Raw genomic sequence first — 21,591 nt, forward strand, 5'->3', positions numbered from 1 at the left:
TAACATTTATTTAAATAAATGTAACATTTTTATTTATTTACTTAAATAAATTTAAAATTTATTTTTAAAAAAAGTCATAGGAATGCCCTTCATTCATTCATCCTTGAACTGTATAGCTCTAATAGAAATATGCACACTTCTAAAGATGTTTTATATATACTAAAATTTACTGTATATTTGTTCTAGTGTCTGTCTATTTTTTAAACCAGAGACATATATAGCCAGACTCCCATCTGATGTCCCGATGTCCCATTTCCTGTTAAATCAGCCAAATTTGTAATCTTAAAAAAAAAAAAAAAAAAAAAAAAAAAAAAAAAAGCAGCTCTTTCAACAAACTGTGTTTTTCCACATAATCAGAGTTATCACTATTAACTACAAAATTCTTTGAAACAACCTCCTCAGGAAGATTGTCCAGATTGCACTCTGACCTTTGCACTTTTGCCAATCTCAGCAAATACTTGTCCCACAGCTGGCACAGCTGAAGTAGAGGAAAGTCTCCCAGGGCACATCTACATGGTAGCTTTGAACAGAAAAGCACACTGCTCATGCTGCCAACAGATTGGGACTTGTCTGACTGTAACACCAACCGGGCTGGTCAAAAATTAATCTCCTGGATGTCTCTAGTAGGTCGAGGGAGGTGATTGTCCCGCTCTACTCTGCGCTGGTGCGACCTCACCTCGAGTACTGTGTGCAGTTCTGGGCACCACAGTATAAAAAGGACATGAAACTGTTGGAGAGTGTCCAGAGGAGGGCTACGAAGATGGTGAAAGGCCTGGAGGGGAAGACGTATGAGGAACGGCTGAGGGCACTGGGCCTGTTCAGCCTGGACAAGAGGAGGCTGAGGGGAGACCTCATCGCAGTCTACAACTTCCTCGTAAGGGGGTGTCGAGAGGCAGGAGACCTTTTCTCCATTAACACCAGCGACAGGACCTGCGGGAACGGGGTTAAGCTGAGGCAGGGGAAGTTTAGGCTTGACATAAGGAGGGGGTTCTTCACAGAGAGGGTGGTTGCACACTGGAACAGGCTCCCCAGGGAAGTGGTCACTGCACCGAGCCTGACTGAATTTAAGAAGAGATTGGACTGTGCGCTTAGTCACATGGTCTGAACTTTTGGGTAGACCTGTGCGGTGCCAAGAGTTGGACTTGATGATCCTTAAGGGTCCCTTCCAACTCAGGATATTCTATGATTCTATGATTCCATGAAGTGTTAGAGTAACCTGCATCAGTCATTTCTTCAGAGATTGTCTGCTCTCCTTGGAGAAAATCCAGAACAAACAATGCCTGCAAGAAATCACACTGCAAGACTGCCAGTTTCGTCTTCCTTATATAGCAAGGGATGCAATCTGAGAGTGCACGACACAAACCACACCTTGTTTTGTGGCCGCATGCAGTATTCAAACAGGTAAATTTTACTGAGAAAAGAGGCGATCATGATGGAACAATGTGATGAAAGGGAGATAGTGTCAGTATGAGAAGAAGTGGGACTTCTACTCTTCAAAGCAGTAGCATTAAACTATTTCTATAACTTCACATTTTTTTAAATATGGAATTGTACACATAGAAATAGAAGCACTACAATAAGCAATTACTGTTTGTAATCAAATGTAATTACTTACAATAACGGGAAGTCATAATATTAGATGAAACATCAACATCATTGCTTCTTCAGTAATCCAAGCACCATTTTGCTTGTGTAGATGCCTTTCTTCCACTCATATACCTATAAAATACATTTGCTTTTCCTTGCATTCATGTCAGTAGCAGCATTTTTACATCTTCTGCAGATGTATTAGTTTGTATTCCTGCACTTTGGAACATTCTGAGTACAAGTGCTCAGGATAAACTTAGAATATGACCCATGTTCCCTATGTAACAGCAAAACCAGGACTATGTCCTGCATGGACCTAATTTGTTGCAAATGGAACCTCTGTCTATTTGTCATTGTCACTCCTGGTGCTGCAGAAGACCAAAAAAATGTCCAAAATATAACAAGGCTAGATTGCACACACATCAACATCTTTTTGCTGAAACACACTTTTTCAATGTAAATTATTTTTCATAGCCTATGAACATTCTAATTTTGCAATTTAAATACTTTTTACCAGTTTCCTTTAATTAAAATTATTATTTTTTTATTTCAGATTGGATATAGTTTCAAGTTTTAAAATTTCTGTTTGTTGTTAAAAAACAATTTTTAATCACCTGCTTATATGATCCATTTAGTTTTGCCACTTAAAAATGTTGGCTTTCTTCAAAGTATGAATTGCCCAAAAGTTACACCCACACACAGGTGGGTGGAAAAGCTAAAATTTTCTGTTTACAAACTGTATTTGAACAGACCATACACTTTTCAAAATATGTTTGACATTGGTTGAAAGCAATTTATACAAATCACAAATTGAGAACAACTTGTCAAGATTTTATGGAATTGCTTCAAATAAATTATTTGTCAATGTTGTTTTTTTCATTGCAAGGCCTGATCCAAAACATGGTGATGTCATTAGAAAGGCACTGATTCTCTTGAGCTCATCAGGCTATATTTATTCAGCATACAGAGGAGGATAAATAATTGACAAATATATTCAGTGAATTATTCATTTGTTAAATTTTATGAATTTAAGCCTAAACTATTTGAGAAATAATACTGCCTCTTATTCCTTTACCTCTAAATCATACTCACTTGTAAGCAAAACAGAAGACTAAAGAAGTATTATACAAAAACTACTTTTGTTTTTTTAGCTCAGGATAGATGTGATCTCCTGCTTGGTAACATAAAATAAGGGAGAATAAAACATTTTTGGGGTTTTTTGTTCTGAAAACAGCCCAGTGAGAACTTCCTTGCTATTTCCTGACTGTGCCAGCAGAATGGTCAGCTTGTGGGAATAGCTGTTTATACGTAATTTCAAAGGCTCAGGCACTACCTAACTACCCAGGGGAGGTTCAGGTTGGAAATTAGGAGACATTTCTTCTCAGAAAGAGCGGTAAGGCGTTGGAATGGGTTGTCCAGGGAGGTGGTGGAGTCACCATCCCTGGGGGTGTTCAAGGAAAGGTTGGACGTGGTGCTTAGGGACATGGTTTAGTAGTTTACATCAGTAGCAGGGTAACGGTTGAACCAGATGATCTTGGAGGTCTTTTCCAAGCTTTATGATTCTATGATTCTATTTGAAAAGACAACATATCTGGGAGGCAGGCAGGGACAGCTCCCTGCCCTAGGCCAGAAGACTCACCTCACATTTGCAAGGATGGCCAAAAAGCTGTGATGCAAACAAATATGTACTGCACCCTCTCCCAGCTCTCAGCAGCTTTCTTGTTCTGCTCTTGTGAAAGAATTTTCCCAATACCCAACTGCCACAATGCATCAGGTTGAAAAGGGAGTGAGCCCATTGCTAGCCAGACCGTTGCATTCCCAAACTTTTGAAAAGAAATAGCTTCCCACGTGCAAAACCGTCTGGCTGGGCCTCTGCTATTTATGTCCATGGGACAGGACCAAGGGCTTTTCATTGTTATTGTGAAGAGCATCTATTCTGGGTGAAGCCTCACAGAAGCAAACTGACATTTGATGTCACAGATATTGCAATTCTCCCTCCTGCATACCCAACCAAAATAACTGCAAGCAAGTGCATTGGACTGAAAACTTGGCATAGGACTTTATCAATTATTTTCAAATCACTGAATAGGTAGATTATTAAGGGGGAAAAAGGGTAAGATATATGGGCAAAAGAGCAAGCCACTCATCGGCATGACCGTTGCCTCAGAATTAAGATATTTTGACCTTTCATGGCAAAAGGTTAAGGGAAAAAAGAAGTTTAATAACAATGCTTCACTTGGTACAGATACCACAATCGATACAGCACATGTGAAAAGCTATCTCACAAATGTAGGCACTCTCTGCAAAGTGAAATTATAAGCTTTTAATAAATGGAAGGCTATTTGGCCACCGCAACTTCATGCAAGATGATCTTGAAGGTCTTATCCAACCTTAATGATTCTATGATTCCTCCATTATTGCAAAGAAAATCACATAGTGAGAAAACAGGTTAAAGGAAAGGTCTGAAAAGACGTCTTCCTCTTCCCCTTCTTGAGGAAAAGTGTTGTGGAAGATCACTTCACCAGTCCTTTGGACCTGAAATTAGAAGCAGGCAAATACTATTTAACACTGAGGTTCACTCTACATAAAATCCTTTCCACTACTTTAATACACACTGTATTTTCCAACTAGTAATGAAATGCCTTCTCTCTGACATGATATGCTCCATTCACAGCCAGAATGTGCACTGACGCTTGCAAAGAGCTTTTGACAAAACCAAAGCTCTGCTGCCATTACTGCCAGTATTCCCACATTCACAGACTGATCTGTTTGCTTAGTGCTTGTTCAGCTCATGCTGTAGCATGTATTTGCTCAGTGCTGTAGCAGTAACACTGCTGTTACAGGTATGACATAAGCTTTGACTCATGGAAGCAAGGCTGTAGAAAGCAGTCATGCTTTATATCAAAGCAGTTAAAACAGCCAGGAAAACCAGAAACCTGATAATAGGATTTGGTGCTGAAATGCTTTTCTACTTTTCTAAATTTCCATTGCTCTAATGAAAAATATTTTCTCTGCCTCCAAATCTCATTTCTCTTATACCTACTCTTCTATCACTTTCCCATAAATCACTTCAAATTCTTTGTTTTTGATTGCCTGAAAGCCTGTCATGGCCATCTAGTGACGATGTAGAACTGGCAAATGCAGCTCAAGACATTGTATAAGTTTTTGCACATGCCTCTCAAAATCCTTTTAAACTGATTATGGCATCCTCTTTGATTTGTTTAGTCTGAAAATGCCCATAAAACCGGACAAAAAAAAATGCTTTTAAAAATATTAAGCAGCTTGTTAAGAAATACTAATCAGTTTGGTTTAATCATATCACTGGCAATACATACACACTGCCCTTTACGTGACAGAAGCTCACCTTTAACTGGTTGATATCCAGCAATAAAAAATCAGTTTATACCAAAATATTTTACAAGGCAAAGGTTTTATTAAATAGAGTCTGCTCTAGTTTATGTCAAAATTAACTGAAACAACAAATTAGCTGTAAGATATTCTCTGAGAGAACTGGCAGAGGAGCTGGCCAAGCACCTATCCATCATTTATCAGCAGTCCTGGCTATCGGGGGAGGTCCCAGCTGACTGGCGGCTAGCAAATATGATGCCCATCTACAAGAAGGGCCGGAGGGCAGACCCGGGAAACTACAGGCCTGTCAGTTTGACCTCAGTACCAGGGAAGCTCATGGAGCAGATCCTCTTGGGAGTCATCATGCAGCACTTGAAGGGCAAGCAGGTGATCAGGCCCAGTCAGCATGGGTTTATGGAAGGCAGATCCTGCTTGACGAACCTGATCTCCTCCTATGACAAAGTAACAAGCTATATGGACGAGGGAAAGGCTGTGGATGTGGTCTACCTTGACTTCAGCAAGGCATTTGACACCGTCTCCCACAGCATTCTCCTCAAGAAACTGGCTGCTCTTGGCTTGGACTGGCGCACGCTTCGTTGGGTTAGAAACTGGCTGGATAGCCGGGTCCAAAGAGTCGTGGTGAATGGAGTCAAGTCCAGTTGGAGGCCGGTCACTAGTGGCGTCCCCCAGGGCTCAGTGCTGGGGCCGGTCCTCTTTAACATCTTCATCAATGATCTGGACGAGGGCATTGAGTGCACCCTCAGTAAGTTTGCAGATGACACCAAGTTAGGTGTGTGTGTTGATCTGCTCGAGGGTAGGAAAGCTCTGCAGGAGGATCTGGATAGGCTGCACCGATGGGCTGAGGTCAACTGCATGAAGTTCAACAAGGCCAAGTGCCGGGTCCTGCACCTGGGGCGCAATAACCCCAAGCAGAGCTACAGGCTGGGAGATGAGTGGTTGGAGAGCTGCCAGGCAGAGAAGGACCTGGGAGTGATGGTGGACAGTCGGCTGAATATGAGCCAGCAGTGTGCTCAGGTGGCCAAGAAGGCCAACAGCATCCTGGCTTGTATCAGAAACTGTGTGTCCAGCAGGGCTAGGGAGGTGATCGTCCCCCTGTACTCGGCTCTGGTGAGGCCGCACCTCGAGTACTGTGTTCAGTTTTGGACCCCTCGCTACAAGAAGGACATCGAGGTGCTTGAGCGGATCCAGAGAAGGGCGACGAAGCTGGTGAGGGGTCTGGAGAACAAGTCCTACGAGGAGCGGCTGAAGGAGCTGGGCTTGTTCTTCCTGGAGAAGAGGAAGCTCAGGGGCGACCTTATCGCTCTCTACAGATACCTTAAAGGAGGCTGCAGTGAGGTGGGGGTTGGCCTGTTCTCCCACGTGCCTGGTGACAGGACGAGGGGGAATGGGCTTAAGTTGCGCCAGGGGAGTTTTAGGTTAGATGTTAGGAAAAACTTTTTACTGAAAGGGTTGTTAGGCACTGGAACAGGCTGCCCAGGGAGGTGGTGGAGTCACCATCCCTGGAAGTCTTCAAAAGATGTTTAGATGTAAAGCTTAGGGATATGGTTTAGTGGGGACTGTTAGTGTTAGTTTAGAGGTTGGACTCGATGATCTTGAGGTCTCTTCCAACCTAGAAATTCTGTGATTCTGTGATTCTGTGTGATATTGGACTGAGGACAGGCTTTGAAAGGTATGTCACTGCATACCAGTGGACTTTTGCAAACTTGGCCATTCTTCATTTCAGAGAGTGTTTCAGGAGATTTTCAGATCATATTGGATAGAAACAAGTGCAGCTTATATTAATACTTGGGCAATTCTGAAAGCCAAATAATCTCTCCTCATTTCCTTTTTTTTTATTGTTGCTTTTTTTTTTTTTTTAAATATTTACTTAACATTTTTATCTGTTTTCTACACTAATACATAAAGGTGAGATTCTCTGCCATATAAAGGATCGTTTATAACACTTCCATGATGTCAAGTAAACAGAATGGGTGTAAACTTCCTTTTTCAAAAAGGCCACTCTGGCTAGTTTAAATCTCTATAAAACAAGATACCAGCCCCACTCTAACTGCAGTACAAAGGGAAATTTGGATGTGACTGAAATCATCTGAGTATGGATGCCAGAACAGTTTTGTTATATAATACATGTGAGCACAGCTGCTTGCTTATCACAAGATCCAAAATGAATATATCACATATTGAAGGACAGAGTTACCTTTCCTTCTGCCTCCTAATAAATCTCCCTTTATGGGCTATTTTCCTTGAGCTATTCACAACACAGGAATGGAATTGTCTGCAATACAAGAGAGAAGGAATCAGTAGCCAATGTTTTCCACCTTCCTCCCCCACCCCTATCACTTTCTGAACAGTTTTTTTTCCAAAAGCAGCAGGAAGGAGATTGCCTCTGTTCCTTGAGGTGCACTTCTGCTGTTTCTGCAGTAGCTAACAGAGTCCAGCCAGTCAGATGTCAGTTTTGGGGCCTCTTCTGGCACCATATCCAAGGCAGCTACATGCAATGAGTTTGCAGAAAAGATGGCACTTCCAAACAGTGACAGCTGTCTCTAACCCACTCAACCTGAGAGCACTGTACTACTGAGTGAGCTCTGCCACTTAGTCAAGACCACTGTGATGCCATCGAGACCTACATGGTATCAGTGATCCACACCTCTCCCGGACTGTGAACAGCACATTAAAATTTTACTATTACTGTGTACCCAGGGCATACACAGTTTGACTGCTATCTACCTTCTAAGAAAAGCTGTAATGTTAAATATCTAAACAGGAAAACATGTTTTTTAAGCAATATTTTTTCTAACTTTTAACATATGGTAGGTCCAATCCAGCCAGGCTTTAAAGCTGTCTGTTGAGAATCCTACTTCAATATTTCTGCTGATTCATTGTATGTATGGAAGGGAAAAAAGAAATCCAAGATTTTATGATTTGCTAATGGCAAATACAACAGAAAAAAAAAAAATAAGTTTTCCAATAATTCAAACTTTTCTGTTTTCTGTTCCACCGCTTCACATGATGACCATCCTCCCATGTAACAAGATCTTCAGTATTTTGGGGTTCAGCACAAAAAATCTTTGTACCAGAAACTAGAACAGTGAGTGGCAACACAACTCGTTCAGCCTCTGGGATGTTCAGCAAACTGGAAAGAGGGAAGAAAATTGGCTAGCTGCAGCAGGAATCAGATGTTAGTACCGGAATAAAACTGATCCTCTTGACTGAAGGCTGGACAACACATAGTGACAGTGAGGAGAGAACAGGAAAGGCATTTTTCAAAGGCATACTTTATTGTCATAAATCCAGAGGTTTCCTTCAGAGCTGGGGGATTCTGCAAGAGGTCAGCAGGTGGGTCAGCAACAGATGACAGAAAAAGGGGTTGGCAGGGACTTCATTTCCCTTCTCACACAAGGCTGTGACCTTTCAGAATTATTCTTTACTTCTGAAAAGGTGACTTTCAGCTAAAATTATACACAACATAGCCCTGATTCTCCTCTCTGTGACCCTAGTATAAAAATACAAAGACCAAACCAGATTTACATACCCTTGAAACCAGGCTGCTTTTCCTCACAGGTGTAATAGTATCCATGTAACTAAACCATTTTCTCCAGTCTGCTATCAACAAAAAGATTATTTACAGTTCGAGTCTTTGATTTTAACTTGTCTAGAACAATTTCTCTTCTGTGTTCCATAAAAGTGAGAATAGAAGCTATATTAGGTACACAAAACTGCGATGAAAAACCCTCCAGAATGGTTTTTGCCATGCTGAATGTTGCCCTCTGGCCTGGTTTCTGGCAAGTTGTAATAATGTAACCTGACTCAACTATCCTGACCTGTGGCTATTGTCAAATACTTTCCCAAATCATCCACAAGACGTTGAATGAACTCGGCATGACTTATTTTTGTTATGCAACTGTGTGAAGAATGCAACACAGGATCATAGACTGAATGGCCCAGAATAACTCTGTGCAGAAATGACTCAGTAACCAGGGAAAACTTTCAAGCTTGTAAAGACATGACATATTCCTGGAAAGCAACTGTTAAACTCTGACTAATGCATTCCCCTCTTTTCTACCCCTTTTTTAAAGTCTATCTGTCTGCAGGTTTTGAAGCTCTGAATGCTCCTGAATGGACTGAAAAGAATGTGAGGTAGAGACTGCAGAAAGTGTCTGAGACAGCTGAACAATTACTCTCTATGTGATATTTTAGGAACATTTGGGGGAAATGTAGCAATCCAGGAGTTCAGAGCCAGACATTTAGTTTTTGCCATGTTCCACAGCACCTATCAGGTGTCCTGGAAAGACTGAAATTTGGCCACTTAAGTGACTTGGCTCAACAAGCACAGTTTTTAGGTGGGTTGGATAAGACACGCTGTTGACAGGCCTTTGAGTCCAAGTGCTTCTGGCCCAAACTAGTGAGAGCAACTCTAGGGACTTTATATATTATATCCCTGCCACAAGCCTGGCAGAAGCAAAGCTCCCCCTTTTCCATCTCTACTTACAGGTGGAAAGCCTACTGACAACGTACTTGTAGCAAAGTGAAACCATGTGAAAGTGGACAGCAGGTGTAAATAATTAAGAAGTCATTTTACTGAAGGAAGTCTAAAACAGACAGTGCTACCCCACCATCTTAAAAATTGGAGTTAACTTCCCAAAGAGTAAAAATTTATGTCATCCCCACACACAACTCGGAATTTGTTCCTAGGAAGCTAGACATTAGTGAATGTAAAAGGGAAAGCTCAAACTTGTGAGAACATGCTGACATTACATACTCTTTGCTTTGTTTCAGGCTTATTCACACTATTTCAGTCTCTTTTTGGGAGAGTGGAAGACTTTGCTGATCCCTATACTCTAGGTATAAATCATAGGAATTTCAATAGACATTACCTAAGAAACTCTGACTGCTGTAAAACTTCACCTGAGAATGCTACAAAATCAGTTGCCCCATAGAAAGGTATGAAAAATCCCATTTAGTTGGAAACAGTATTTCATCCTGTAACAATGAGGTCAGCAGACTGAGAATTGAGGTACTCAGGTCTGTTTGCCATGGAGGTAGCCTCAAGAAAAGTTTACTTTTCCCTTTCTTCATCTCATTGCAATTGTTCCTAATTAAACAAAACCAAAGTCACAGAGAGGCCGTGAGAATTTGTAGGATTTGTAGTGAGTTTTGAAGCATCTGAAAAGAAAAGCACTATTTTAGTCCTAACTACCAACATTCACCATGAGAAAATCACCACATATTACTATTACACAGAGCCATAGATTGCTAAAGACAACAGGCGGTGTAAGAGATGGACATGAATGTTAACTACCTGAACTAGCAAGAGAAACACTTTTTCACTGGCATAGCATACATGTTTGGAGGCAGTAGTTTGTTTTCTCCAGAGCAATAGTGACATTTTAGATCATCTTCTATGCTATAAATGGAATACTGTGATCTGCTGAACATTTGCTACCTGGAAGACCATTTCCTGTTGCGTAAGTCATTAACTTTCTTGGATGACATTGCCACATCTGTAATGAAAAGATGTTATGTGCTGCTAATTTATGAGGCTACTCTAGTGCTGATATTTTAAACTACTCGGGTGTGAATAGCAAAGGCTGGCTGGTATTTGAAATCTCTTTGGCAATATTAGCTCACTGTGGATGGTATTTAAAATCACTCTGGCACTCTGGGGCATCAGAGGCCCCAGAACAGTCATGGCCACTGCAGGAGGTGAGATAATATTTCCCAAGGCTAATACTTTATTTCCACTGATAGGAAAGGAGTGCATGGAAAGAATTTAACGGGCCTGATCAGAGTCAGTTCTCAGATTAGTGCTTTGAAGAAAATGTGTACAATGATGTTCCTGTAGCAAATGAAAACACAGACTTTGGATTTATCTTCTAACAATAGATGGGGAGGAAGCAAAACTCACATCTGTAAGAAAGGCAGAACAGGACAGCAAAAGGCAGTTCTCACTTTACAAAGTAGAAAATGCAACCATTTTCTATAGGTCCTATTCTAAACCTTTAGGGGTCCATTATTGCCACCTAGTGTGAGTTTGAATATAAGCCACAAAATTGTACCCACTCGGTGTTCTTTGAGCCCGATAAACTCCACTCAAAGTAGGTCAGCTCCTTTGGAAACACCTGCAGGCTTGGATCTAGAAATACCTGCTGGCTGTGGCTTCTGTCTGCTATGTCATGTTGCTATATCATTTGAGTATCCAAATTATTGCATACTTCTAGTATCACCACTTACCTTCTGGGTGCTGATTGATCTATGGATTGGAATGACTTGGAAAAAAAATCAATCCCTATCCATATTTTAACAGAAGATCCAGTGTCCAGTAGAAATGCGTGCTCATGCAAATTCTACTGTGCTGATTTTAGAACTACAGCTAATACATTTTAAAAATCTAAACAAGATGCGTGTGAGGCTGTCAAAACACTCAAGGACAGCTTTGTTTCAAGGAAGGATCTGTAGCTGCATGTCATCCATGTATGCTGACAATCAATAAACATGACAGCAGGAAATCAAAATGTCTCTTGAGTAACACCAGTGCTCACCCCTTTGGCTGGGAGGAAGACCAGTCCTCTCCTAACTAATCCCAATTCCCTTCTTTCAAAATACCAAATGTAAATGAGTTTGGCTGCAGATAATGATGTTTCCATTATTAGTAACACCCTGAATAGATTCAGACTCTAGTTGGGAATTTAACTCCTGTGGACTTGGCTTGGCAGGATCTATTCTTAATAGAACCTGCTCAGCACAGAGTGTGAAATGACTTCAGAGTCCTCTCCAGGGGCACTGACAGGCCTGCATGCTTCATCACAGTCTATTACACACTCAAATTCACTGAATTGAAAATCTGTGGACAATATATATTACTTCAAAACATCCATGAAGCTCCTCAATCTGCCTGGAATTATTACCCAGTAATCTTGAATGTATTTGCTGACAGAAAGTAAGGACTCAGTATGAAATCCTTTAGATGTAGAGCTTAGGGATATAGTTTAGTGGGGACTGTTAGCATTAGGTCAGAGGTTGGACTCAATGATCTTGAGGTCTCTTCCAACCTAGAAAGTCTGTGATTCTGTGATTCTGTTGTTTCTACAGCTGCCCAGGGATTCCCAAAGTAGAGGCTGAACCAGAGATTTTCAGTTTCATGACACACAAATTTATGGTGTAAGTTAACTGACCAGACTGAATTGCACTGGAAATGGCAACAGGGAACCTCCTTAGACAGACCAGAGCAAGATAGCTAGCTAGGGGTAGACCCTTTCAAGCTTCAATGAAATGGCTAAGATTTGTCGGTTAAGGTTACCAGCATGGAATAAACCACAGATCCTTCAGTCTGACCCAAATATTTCTGGTTTGTGTATCCTCTAAGCACTGGGAGATACCTTGATACTCCAATCAGTGGAGAGAAAAGGCTTTGCCACTTGGGATGCAGGATCCCTGGAGCTGTCCATCTTTCCACATTGGCCATCTCAGCAAAAAGCCTCCTTGTTGATCACAGTCAGGAAACTGCTGAAGTTACATGGTGTAAATATGGGCCTAAGTTTTCCACACTGGCCTCCCACAGGAAGATAATGTTTAAGGGGACAAATAGTCTTGAGTAGGACTTGTAGCATTTTTTCATCCAAGTTTTTTCAGTGTGAGTCATATCCTCATAGGAATTGAAATTTCTTTTAAATACAGATTTTCATGAAGGCATATTTTAAATGATAATCATTTCAATATGGTTTAAATATTTTTCAGAATATGTTTCTATTTTTTCATGAAACGTGTGAAAAGTCATTGTACTTAATACCCATTTAATATTCTAGATATTTTAAAATAGAAAGTGCAACATCATACTTAAATCATCCATAATTCCTTTTCCTCACAAAATTTCCTTTGGGAAAAAAGAAACAACAGCACCTGTGCTCATCCTGCCCTTGGAATATAAAGCTATAAAACTGTGGAATTTCCTAGAAGTCAGAAGGAAGTGCTGCCAACATCTTCCTTGCTATTTGTGCTTTTGAAAACATAGTTCATGCAGTTCAATAGATTTCCATCAATTTGATCAGATGACATTGTCCTCTAATGAAGCCCTGTACAAATTCTTGTGCCTGCAACAAAGAATTAGCTGCAGATTGAGGCTTCCTTTAGTTAATTGTATTATAAAGACAACACATTTTTTTAATAATGTTCCTTGGAGTAATAAATCTTCAGTGACCTTAACCATGATTTTTTCTGTCAGTTGAAAAACATAATCTTCATTCATGGTTAGCCAGGTGATTTAGTGTGTTCTTCAACTGCCCAACAACAGATTATTTCATTTATGTCTTCCATTTATTCTTCCAACATTGCTGATCCAGATAATAAAGAATAAGGTTCACAGCTATTATCTCTGGTTAATCCGTCATAATTGTCTACACCTTAAATTAGGGATATTATGCTGAATTGCATTTAATATGGTAGAGCTTTGCTGTGTGCATCAGACAATCACCCCCATCCTTACCCCCCCAAAAATGACCTTGACTGACAGAAAAGCCATTCTACATTCCAAATCATTAAAAATATCTCACATAGAAGTACTGTGCAGATGCAGACAATGGTCCTTGTCCTTCTGTATTACTGCTGGTTTCCAAAATACATTGACAACTATACTTTTAAATTAATACACTTGCAGTAGGAAGAATACTATAAGTAACAGAAGCTGCCACCAGCGGGAGTTTGCACACAGACACTGGCATTGTGTTTTGTCCTTCATTACTCACCTAAATTATGTTCTGCTCCCTTTGACCAATGCTCATTGCTGAAATATGTTTTGTTCCAAAGGCCTCATTTCCAAAGTAGATTGAAGAAACGGAACCTTAAAAAAAAAGAAGGCAACCAGGTTAGTAGGTTTAGTTCAAGACTAAATAGATCCAAATAGCTCCAGGGCTTTTGCTCCTGCAGTTACACAAGAGCCACAGACATCAAAACACTGAACAGCAATCTTACAGCATCACAGTGTGGCTAAGGCCAGAGGCCCCTCAGGCCCATCTGCTCCTCCTGACCCAGCAGGGCCACCCCGAGCAGGGGGCCCAGGCCTGTGTCTGGGCGGCTTTGGGAGCTCTCCAAGGAGGAGACTCCACAACCTCTGTGGGCAACCTGGGCCAGGGCTCCAGCATCCACACAGCACAGAAGTGCCTCCTGCTGCTCAGAGGGAGCCTCCTGTGCTCCAGTTTGTGCCCACTGCCTCTGGGCCTGGCCCTGGGCACCACTGAGCAGAGCCTGGCTGCCCCCTGAGCCTTCTCTTCTCCAGTCTGAACAGCCCCAGCTCTCTCAGCCTTTCCTCATAGGATAGATGCTCCCATCCCTTAACCATCTCAGGGGTCCTTTGCTGTAGCTTTTTCAATAGCTCTGTATCTTTCAATGCTGAAGTCATTCCTTTTTTTTTTTTTTTTTTTTTTCCCTGACAATTACAGAACACAAGTAGAATAGGTAATGATCGTATCAAGAGCACAACAAAAAAAAAATTAGAAAATAGGGAAGGAAGAGATGCCCACCAACTTGAAGCAATGATGTCAGGAAAGACCATAATTTTATGTTCTACTTCATCAAGAAACTTAACAGCACACAAAACGTTTTGCTTTAAAAATGTCCTCCAGTGCCTGCATGGAGCATCTATTGTAAGGTGACACTTTCCTTCTCTTGTGATTGGTTGTGTGCCCTGGGAAATGTAAAAATATCACCAAGGTATGCATAAGAGAGAAGTTAATTAGTTTAACTTCCCAATGGGAATATATTAACAGTGTAATAAGATGCTTAAAGACTATCTTTATGATTGTCCCTGACAAAATAGTTGCTGGAAAGCTTTTCTTTTTTAATGCAAGAAGTTTTATCATACATATGGAGATCCAGATGCTGACTATGATCTTTGTGTGGCAGAGGTCAGTGCAAACATTCAGCCTCTACATCTCAATGAGATGACTTCTGAGACTGTTACTGGAAGAATCCTGTGTCAGGATCAATACCTATAAACAACTTTATACTCAATTCCTCTATGAAGCTAAAGGTAACCTTTCTCTGTATTAACATAACATGATTTGATGAAGAAAAAAGTATATATATATATATACACATATACATATACATATATATTTTTAACTGCCACTCAATGCTTTTCTTTTTTTTTTTTTTTTTTAAACTCATGTGGACAAGTTCAAATGTAATTTGTCCTGCACAGTCATTGCCCAAAGTGGACAACATAATTAATCATCTATCTTTAGGTACTTGTGACTTAAAATGACTTTTAGCTAAATACTCTTACCCTAGCTCTCCCCTTGATTAATCCTGAACCACGTAAGCATAAATTTTATTACCAGGTCTCTCCTGTTAGCTGGAATGTCACACTGGAATTTACTGGAAAAAAAAATAAAAATCATGCTATGTTGATTTCCCCACTGTTCTATAAAATGTCATTTATTTTCCTTTTGAAATAGATTTTGAAATAGATTTTTAGATAGCTGGGATGGCCAGTGTGATATTGCCTTCTGAACAGCTTTCTAAAATTATACATAAAAAATTTGCCCTGCTTAAAAACTGAATATGAGTGATGTAGAATTACATTCCCCTAAAATAAAACCTTAAATCAACTTTCAGTTCCTTTATAACTGCCCAGACCAAGAAAAATCTGCTTTAAAAGCCCCACTACCCTTAGAATCATCATTTAAGAGGACATTGTCTCCTAGGCTATTTATACTTTTATCTGTAACTGATGGAAATCTGTGGGTAGGACACAGTCTAGTTTCTATTTCCCCACTTTTTAAATAAAGCCAAAGCACTCTACTTAGCTGACTCTTTCTCTCCAAGAAATGCATTACATAAACACTAAGGAAATTAAGCCTTTAAGCAGTACACACAGCAGTGCGTTCATTTATGTCATTCCAGGTTTACAAATGAGATGGACAGCAAAGTCTTCTTTTTTAAATACAAAGGCATATTGGCGAATTTCCAAGGATTTCAGGAGATCAAGCAACCTTTTTCAATGCCAGAGTTTTTCAGATTTCTGTAACATTGTCTTGGCTGATCCAGTCTCTTCATTAGTAATTGCTAGCATTAAACAATCACAAAAACATTGGAAGATACCAAGACAAAAGTCTGTCAAAATAAAAATTTCAAAATTAAAAATGAAATAAAAAGCCAGCTGTCAGTGCACATCCCCAAGCTCCCATATTATTTTGCTGATTCATTTATTAGGTTATTCATTAAACAAACATCTTTTTGAAGGCCTTTCTGGTGAAAAATAAATTGACTTGACACATAAATTGTTCCCATTTTGCAGCTTTTCTAAAAGATTAAATCTTGTTGACAAAATAGAAAGCATTAAAAAAGAGAAAGAAGAGAAGAGAAGAGAAGAGAAGAGAAGAGAAGAGAAGAGAAGAGAAGAGAAGAGAAGAGAAGAGAAGAGAAGAGAAGAGAAGAGAAGAGAAGAGAAGAGAAGAGAAGAGAAGAGAAGAGAAGAGAAGAGAAGAGAAGAGAAGAGAAGAGAAGAGAAGAGAAGAGAAGAGAAGAGAAGAGAAGAGAAGAGAAGAGAAGAGAAGAGAAGAGAAGAGAAGAGAAGAGAAGAGAAGAGAAGAGAGAGAAGAGAAGAGAAGAGAAGAGAAGAGAAGAGAAGAGAAGAGAAGAGAAGAGAAGAGAAGAGAAGAGAAGAGAAGAGAAGAAAAGAAAAGAAAAGAAAAGAAAAGAAAAGAAAAGAAAGAAAAGAAAAAGAAAAGAAAAGAAAAGAAAAGAAAGAAAAGAAAAGAAAAGAAAAGAAAAGAAAAGAAAAGAAAAGAAAAGAAAAGAAAAGAAAAGAAAAGAACAACAGAAATAACTGAGTGAGGAAGAAACACTTGCTGCTTTCCAACACCCATTGATCACAGCAGACTTGCCCAGAATCCAGGATCTTCAAACAGACTCAGATCTCATGTTGGGAATTGTGTTGTTTTTTTTTCCCTGAGCAAGTAGGTCCATAGGTCCATCTCAATGACCACCACATTTATTTATTATGAGTAGTTTATACAAACTTAACACTTTTTTTATTATTATGATCCTAATAATCAGCAGCAACATGGTCAGAAGCTCCTTTGACAATCTTTCCCTTAACTGTTTCACAACAAAACAAGGTTGTAATATGAATTTTCAGTCATCTGGTCACAGTTTGGCTGTACTAGAAAATCAGACCCACTGCCACAGCTGAAGGGAAAACCCTCAACAGCAGTCTGAGTTTTCTATTCTGCTGCAACATCATCTGTACAGCTGCTTCTGCTAAGAAAGTTGTTAGAATAATGGTACAGACATCATGATGCAGCTCATAGAATCAGAATATCCCAAGTTCCAACTTGGACAACAGGGACCCATAAGGATCATCAAGTCCAACTCCTGGCACCGCACAGGTCTGACCAAAAGTTTAGACCTTGTGACTAAGTGCACAGTCCAAACGCTTTTTAAATTCAGACAGGCTTGATGCAGTGACTACATCCCTGGGGAGCCTGTTCCAGTGTGCAACCACCCTCTCAGTGAAGAACCTCTTCCTTATGTCCAGCATAAACTTTTCCTGCCTCAGCTTAACATCATTCCCGTGGGTCCTGTCACTGGTGATTACAGAGAATAGGTCACCTGCCTTTCCACTCCCCCTCACGAGGAAGTTGTAGACTGTGATGAGATCCCCCCTCAGCCTCCTGTTCTCCAGGCTGAACAGGCCCAGTGCCCTCAGCAGCTTGTCATCCATTTTCACCTCTAGGCCCTTCACCATGTTTGTTGCCCTCCTCTGGACACTCTCCAACAGTTTCATGTCCTTCTTGTACTCTGGTGCCCAGAACTGCACACAGTACTCAAGGTGAGGCCGCACCAGCACAGAGTAGAGCAGGACAATCACCTCCCTCAACCTACTAGCGATGCCATGCTTGATGCACCCCAGGATAGGGTTGGCCCTCCTGGCTGCCAGGGCACACTGCTGGCTCATATTCAACTTGCTGTCAACCACAACCCCCAGATCCTTCTCAGCTGCTCTCCAGCATCTCACCACCCAGTCTGTATGTATAGCCACGGTTGCCCCATCCCAGGTGCAGGACCCTTGCCTTTGTTAAAAAAGCACTTGCCTTTGTTAAATTTCACGTGGTTGGTGATTGCCCAGCTCTCCAATCTGTCCAGATCTCTCTGCAAGGCCTTTCCACCCTCATCTGAGTCCACAACTCCTCCAAGTTTGGTGTCATCGGCTAGTTTGCTCAAAACACCTTCTAGTTCTACATCCAAGTCCAAATTTATAAAGATATTGAAGAGGACTGGCCCTAAAATGGAGCCTTGAGGGACCCATTTTCCCGTTGATCCATGAATGTGTGTATGGATACATTCTATTAAGCCCTCTTTGTTTGCACTTACCACTTTCATAGCACTGTTATAGTTTAAAAACTGGATAACCATCTTCTTGCACAAAAACTGCTTGATTTGGAATAATTAGTGTACCTCTAAATGTTACTTATTTTGAATGAAAGAGCTAATAGTTCTTTAAAATCTCCAAGAACTTTAAATATTTACCAATTATCTAATACATTTCAATTACTTTAACTTGCCAGAATTAAAATCCCATTATTCTGGTCTTCATGACCTGGTAAACTGTCACACTGCACACTGTACATCTCCTGTCACTGTTGTTGCAACAACTTTTATATGTACTCTGCTTCTTCCCAAGCACTATTTTATTCTGAGACACTGACATTATCAGTGTCTTTTCAAATCAATTCATGTCCTGCTCCACTCAATAAACATATTAATCCATAGGAGTCCTTTATCCTTCCTTATTGGTGATTAACCAATTACACATTATTGATGATTTTTCATTCTGTAAAAATTTAAACAACAAACAAGAGTTGTTGTGACAGCCAACTTAAACATCTAGCACCATCTTGAGGTTAAACTGATCTTGACATTTTAAAATAAATGGACATTGCTTGATCATAAACTCACCAGAAGTTCTAGAGTTTTGTGGATACGTATTCTTTAATGAAAAAATAATAATAATTAATGAGTTAAGACAAACAACCTGCAGATTTTTTTCTCTGTTACCCTATATTGACTTTAAGACATATTTGTTAGTTCTGTTAACAATTAAGCTTAAATTTGTGTTCCAAAGGAGAAGTTGGATACTACATGATTTTGTTTTGAAGCCCTGCTAGACAGTGTACCCAGCAGTGACTTAATGAAATTCTAAGGTTACAACTGCACAGACAAGTTCACCTATAAGTATTTTCCTTGGGCTTCATTCTGTAGTTTACTTATGTGCAAAAAACATGTGTTTACTAAGCATGTCTTATTCTAAATGATACTGGGCCACCTAGATACAAACATCTAGTAAAATCAATTTCTTTCCAACTGAAAATATTTGGGTAGGACTAGGTAAGATATTTTGAAGTTTTGAAACGTAATACAAATATCAGATAAATCTATTGAGTTACAAGCCTTTTCACTGCTCACCTCATGTTTGAAGCCGATCATGACACTGGAACAGATTTGAGATGAGGAGCATGGCACAATTATGACTTGGAATGGAAAGGGGATGAAGGCTGGAATTTCTTCAAGGAAGCAAGGCAACAGCAAGGAAACCATGCTGAGTTTCTCTAAATAGATGCAGGTGTAACAAACTTGCCAACTTGGAAACTTCCCGAAAATATGTATAAATGTTCATTCACTGAGGTGATATGCTCCGGGACAGATGCAGATATTAAATATATTTGTAAAAACATTTTTTTTTTTTTTTTTTTTTTTTACCACAATGTCCAGGTTGAGCTCATGCTGGGCTTTATAGCCTTCCTGATTTACTCTCTGCATATGCTGGCAACTTCCTTGTACTCTCCCCAAGCTGCCTGCCCCTTCTTCCACCAGACATAAACTTTTTTCTCCCGGACACTCACCAAAAGATCCCTGTTCAGCCATGCTGGTCTTCCTCCCTGCCGACTCATCTCACTGCACACGGAGACACCCTGCTCCTGTTCCTTGAAGTTTTCCTTCTTGAGGAGCATCCAGACTTCCTCCACCCCTCTGCCCTTCATGACTGCATCCCAAGGGACTCTCCCTGAGCAGTTCCTGAACATTTCAACTTCTGCCCTCCAGAAGTCCAAGCTAGCAGTTTTACCAAGAATAGAGAACTCTGCCATTTTGTGGTCTATCTGCCCAAGAGAGTTTCTTCTAATCCACTTCACAGTTATCTGTCGTCCCAGGACAGTGCCCCCCCAACACAGTGAAACAGCTATATCTGACACTCTTTTAAACTTAGATGTGACAGCAAGATGAATTGAATGGCACTGAACATTCCCCTGTTGATAGGTTTTGTCAAAATACCTGTGGCAGCTCTTCAAACTTTCAAGTGACAGTGTTATGGGAAATTCCATACATGAAAGCCTCTTCCCAAGGCAGCTGTTCAAAACATCATGTAAATAACAAGCAAGGGTATAAACAGAGTGACACATTCAGAGTCTGTAACTGCCTGTCCTGTTAATTCACACTGCACTTAGAATATGTAAAACAGGAATGTGGGACAGCAGCAGACAGTAGCAGGTCTAAAACCCCAGACTGAAAAATGGATCTGGATCCCCCCTTAGTCCATCCTGCAACTTATAGCTTGAAAGATAATACTGTCTAGAAACTAGATCTATTTCTGGTTCTGCCCCAATCTCCTTGTAACTCCTACACACCTCCTGGCTCCCTCTCTACCTCTTCTGTCACATCAATAAAGGCTGTATATTTTCCAGAGCAGCAGCTGTGATCAGGTACTACACTTGAGAATGGTACCTGGTCTCCTGAATCACATAGGTTCTTTGACTAACTTGTCATGAACTCCCAAATCTTCAGACTGAAGGAATCCTCATGTTTTCGAAAGTCTGTGCCTCTTCACCCCATCAATATTTTGTAACTTATGGATGAAGGAGCTAGGAAGAGCACAAACACACATGAAAGCTAGCTTAAATTAGTGTTACTGGGATAAGCTTGACATTTGTTACCTATAGACATTTCTTGGTTATGGCCATGTCAACCTAATTCTTTCCTAATCGCTCAACTTAGACACTGAAAATTAAAATTAGTTTTCCAACTCCATTGCTCTTGTTCCTTCATTGCACTTGACACCCAAAACACCAGCCTGGCTGAGTGTTTTAATTCCAAACAACTCCTAATCAGTTCTCTATTCTGTTTTATAAACAACCACACTGAAAACAACAAAAAGTTTTGTCCATCAATAGAAGCTTGGAGCTCCCCAGACAGTAAAATGTTCTGTAGCCTTTATTGAGATAATTGATTTGATGCCTATTACATTTGCTAAAAGGCAAATACATTCTTTCACATTGTAGTTTGTCTCCAAACAAGGTTACTTCATTTTGCTGAAAGCTTTAGACCACATATATTTAGCAAAACAAAAGACGACGTGTAGGTCAAATCAAGTGCAGGAAGCAAAGGGGCAGCTACAAGTTAGTTACACTGCAACGTGTCTGCTTTAGGGACCAGTGGAGCAGTAACTGAGTTCTTACTGAGAACTAATTTCTTATTCGAGCTGATGATTGGTGGTACTGAGTCATGGACACCCATATCATGGCAGGACAGTTTGTAGAAGGCCAAGAGTATATCCCAGCATGCAGGCACTAGAGCGAAGAAATGTTACTA

General features: G+C 40.3%; 1 long non-coding RNA gene across 1 annotated transcript; it reads right to left on the bottom strand.

Annotated features, from left to right (window-relative positions):
* Window positions 1-965: 965 nt before the first annotated feature.
* LOC110351520 (uncharacterized) lies at window positions 966-20,169 on the bottom strand. Its single transcript, XR_002399062.4, has 3 exons — window positions 19,851-20,169; window positions 13,692-13,786; window positions 966-4,122 (listed from the first exon to the last, which is right to left on the bottom strand). It is a non-coding gene; the product is annotated as an uncharacterized lncRNA (long non-coding RNA).
* Window positions 20,170-21,591: the final 1,422 nt, after the last annotated feature.

Source organism: Anas platyrhynchos, chromosome 15, assembly GCF_047663525.1.
Source record: "Anas platyrhynchos isolate ZD024472 breed Pekin duck chromosome 15, IASCAAS_PekinDuck_T2T, whole genome shotgun sequence".
Lineage (NCBI taxonomy): Eukaryota > Metazoa > Chordata > Aves > Anseriformes > Anatidae > Anas > Anas platyrhynchos.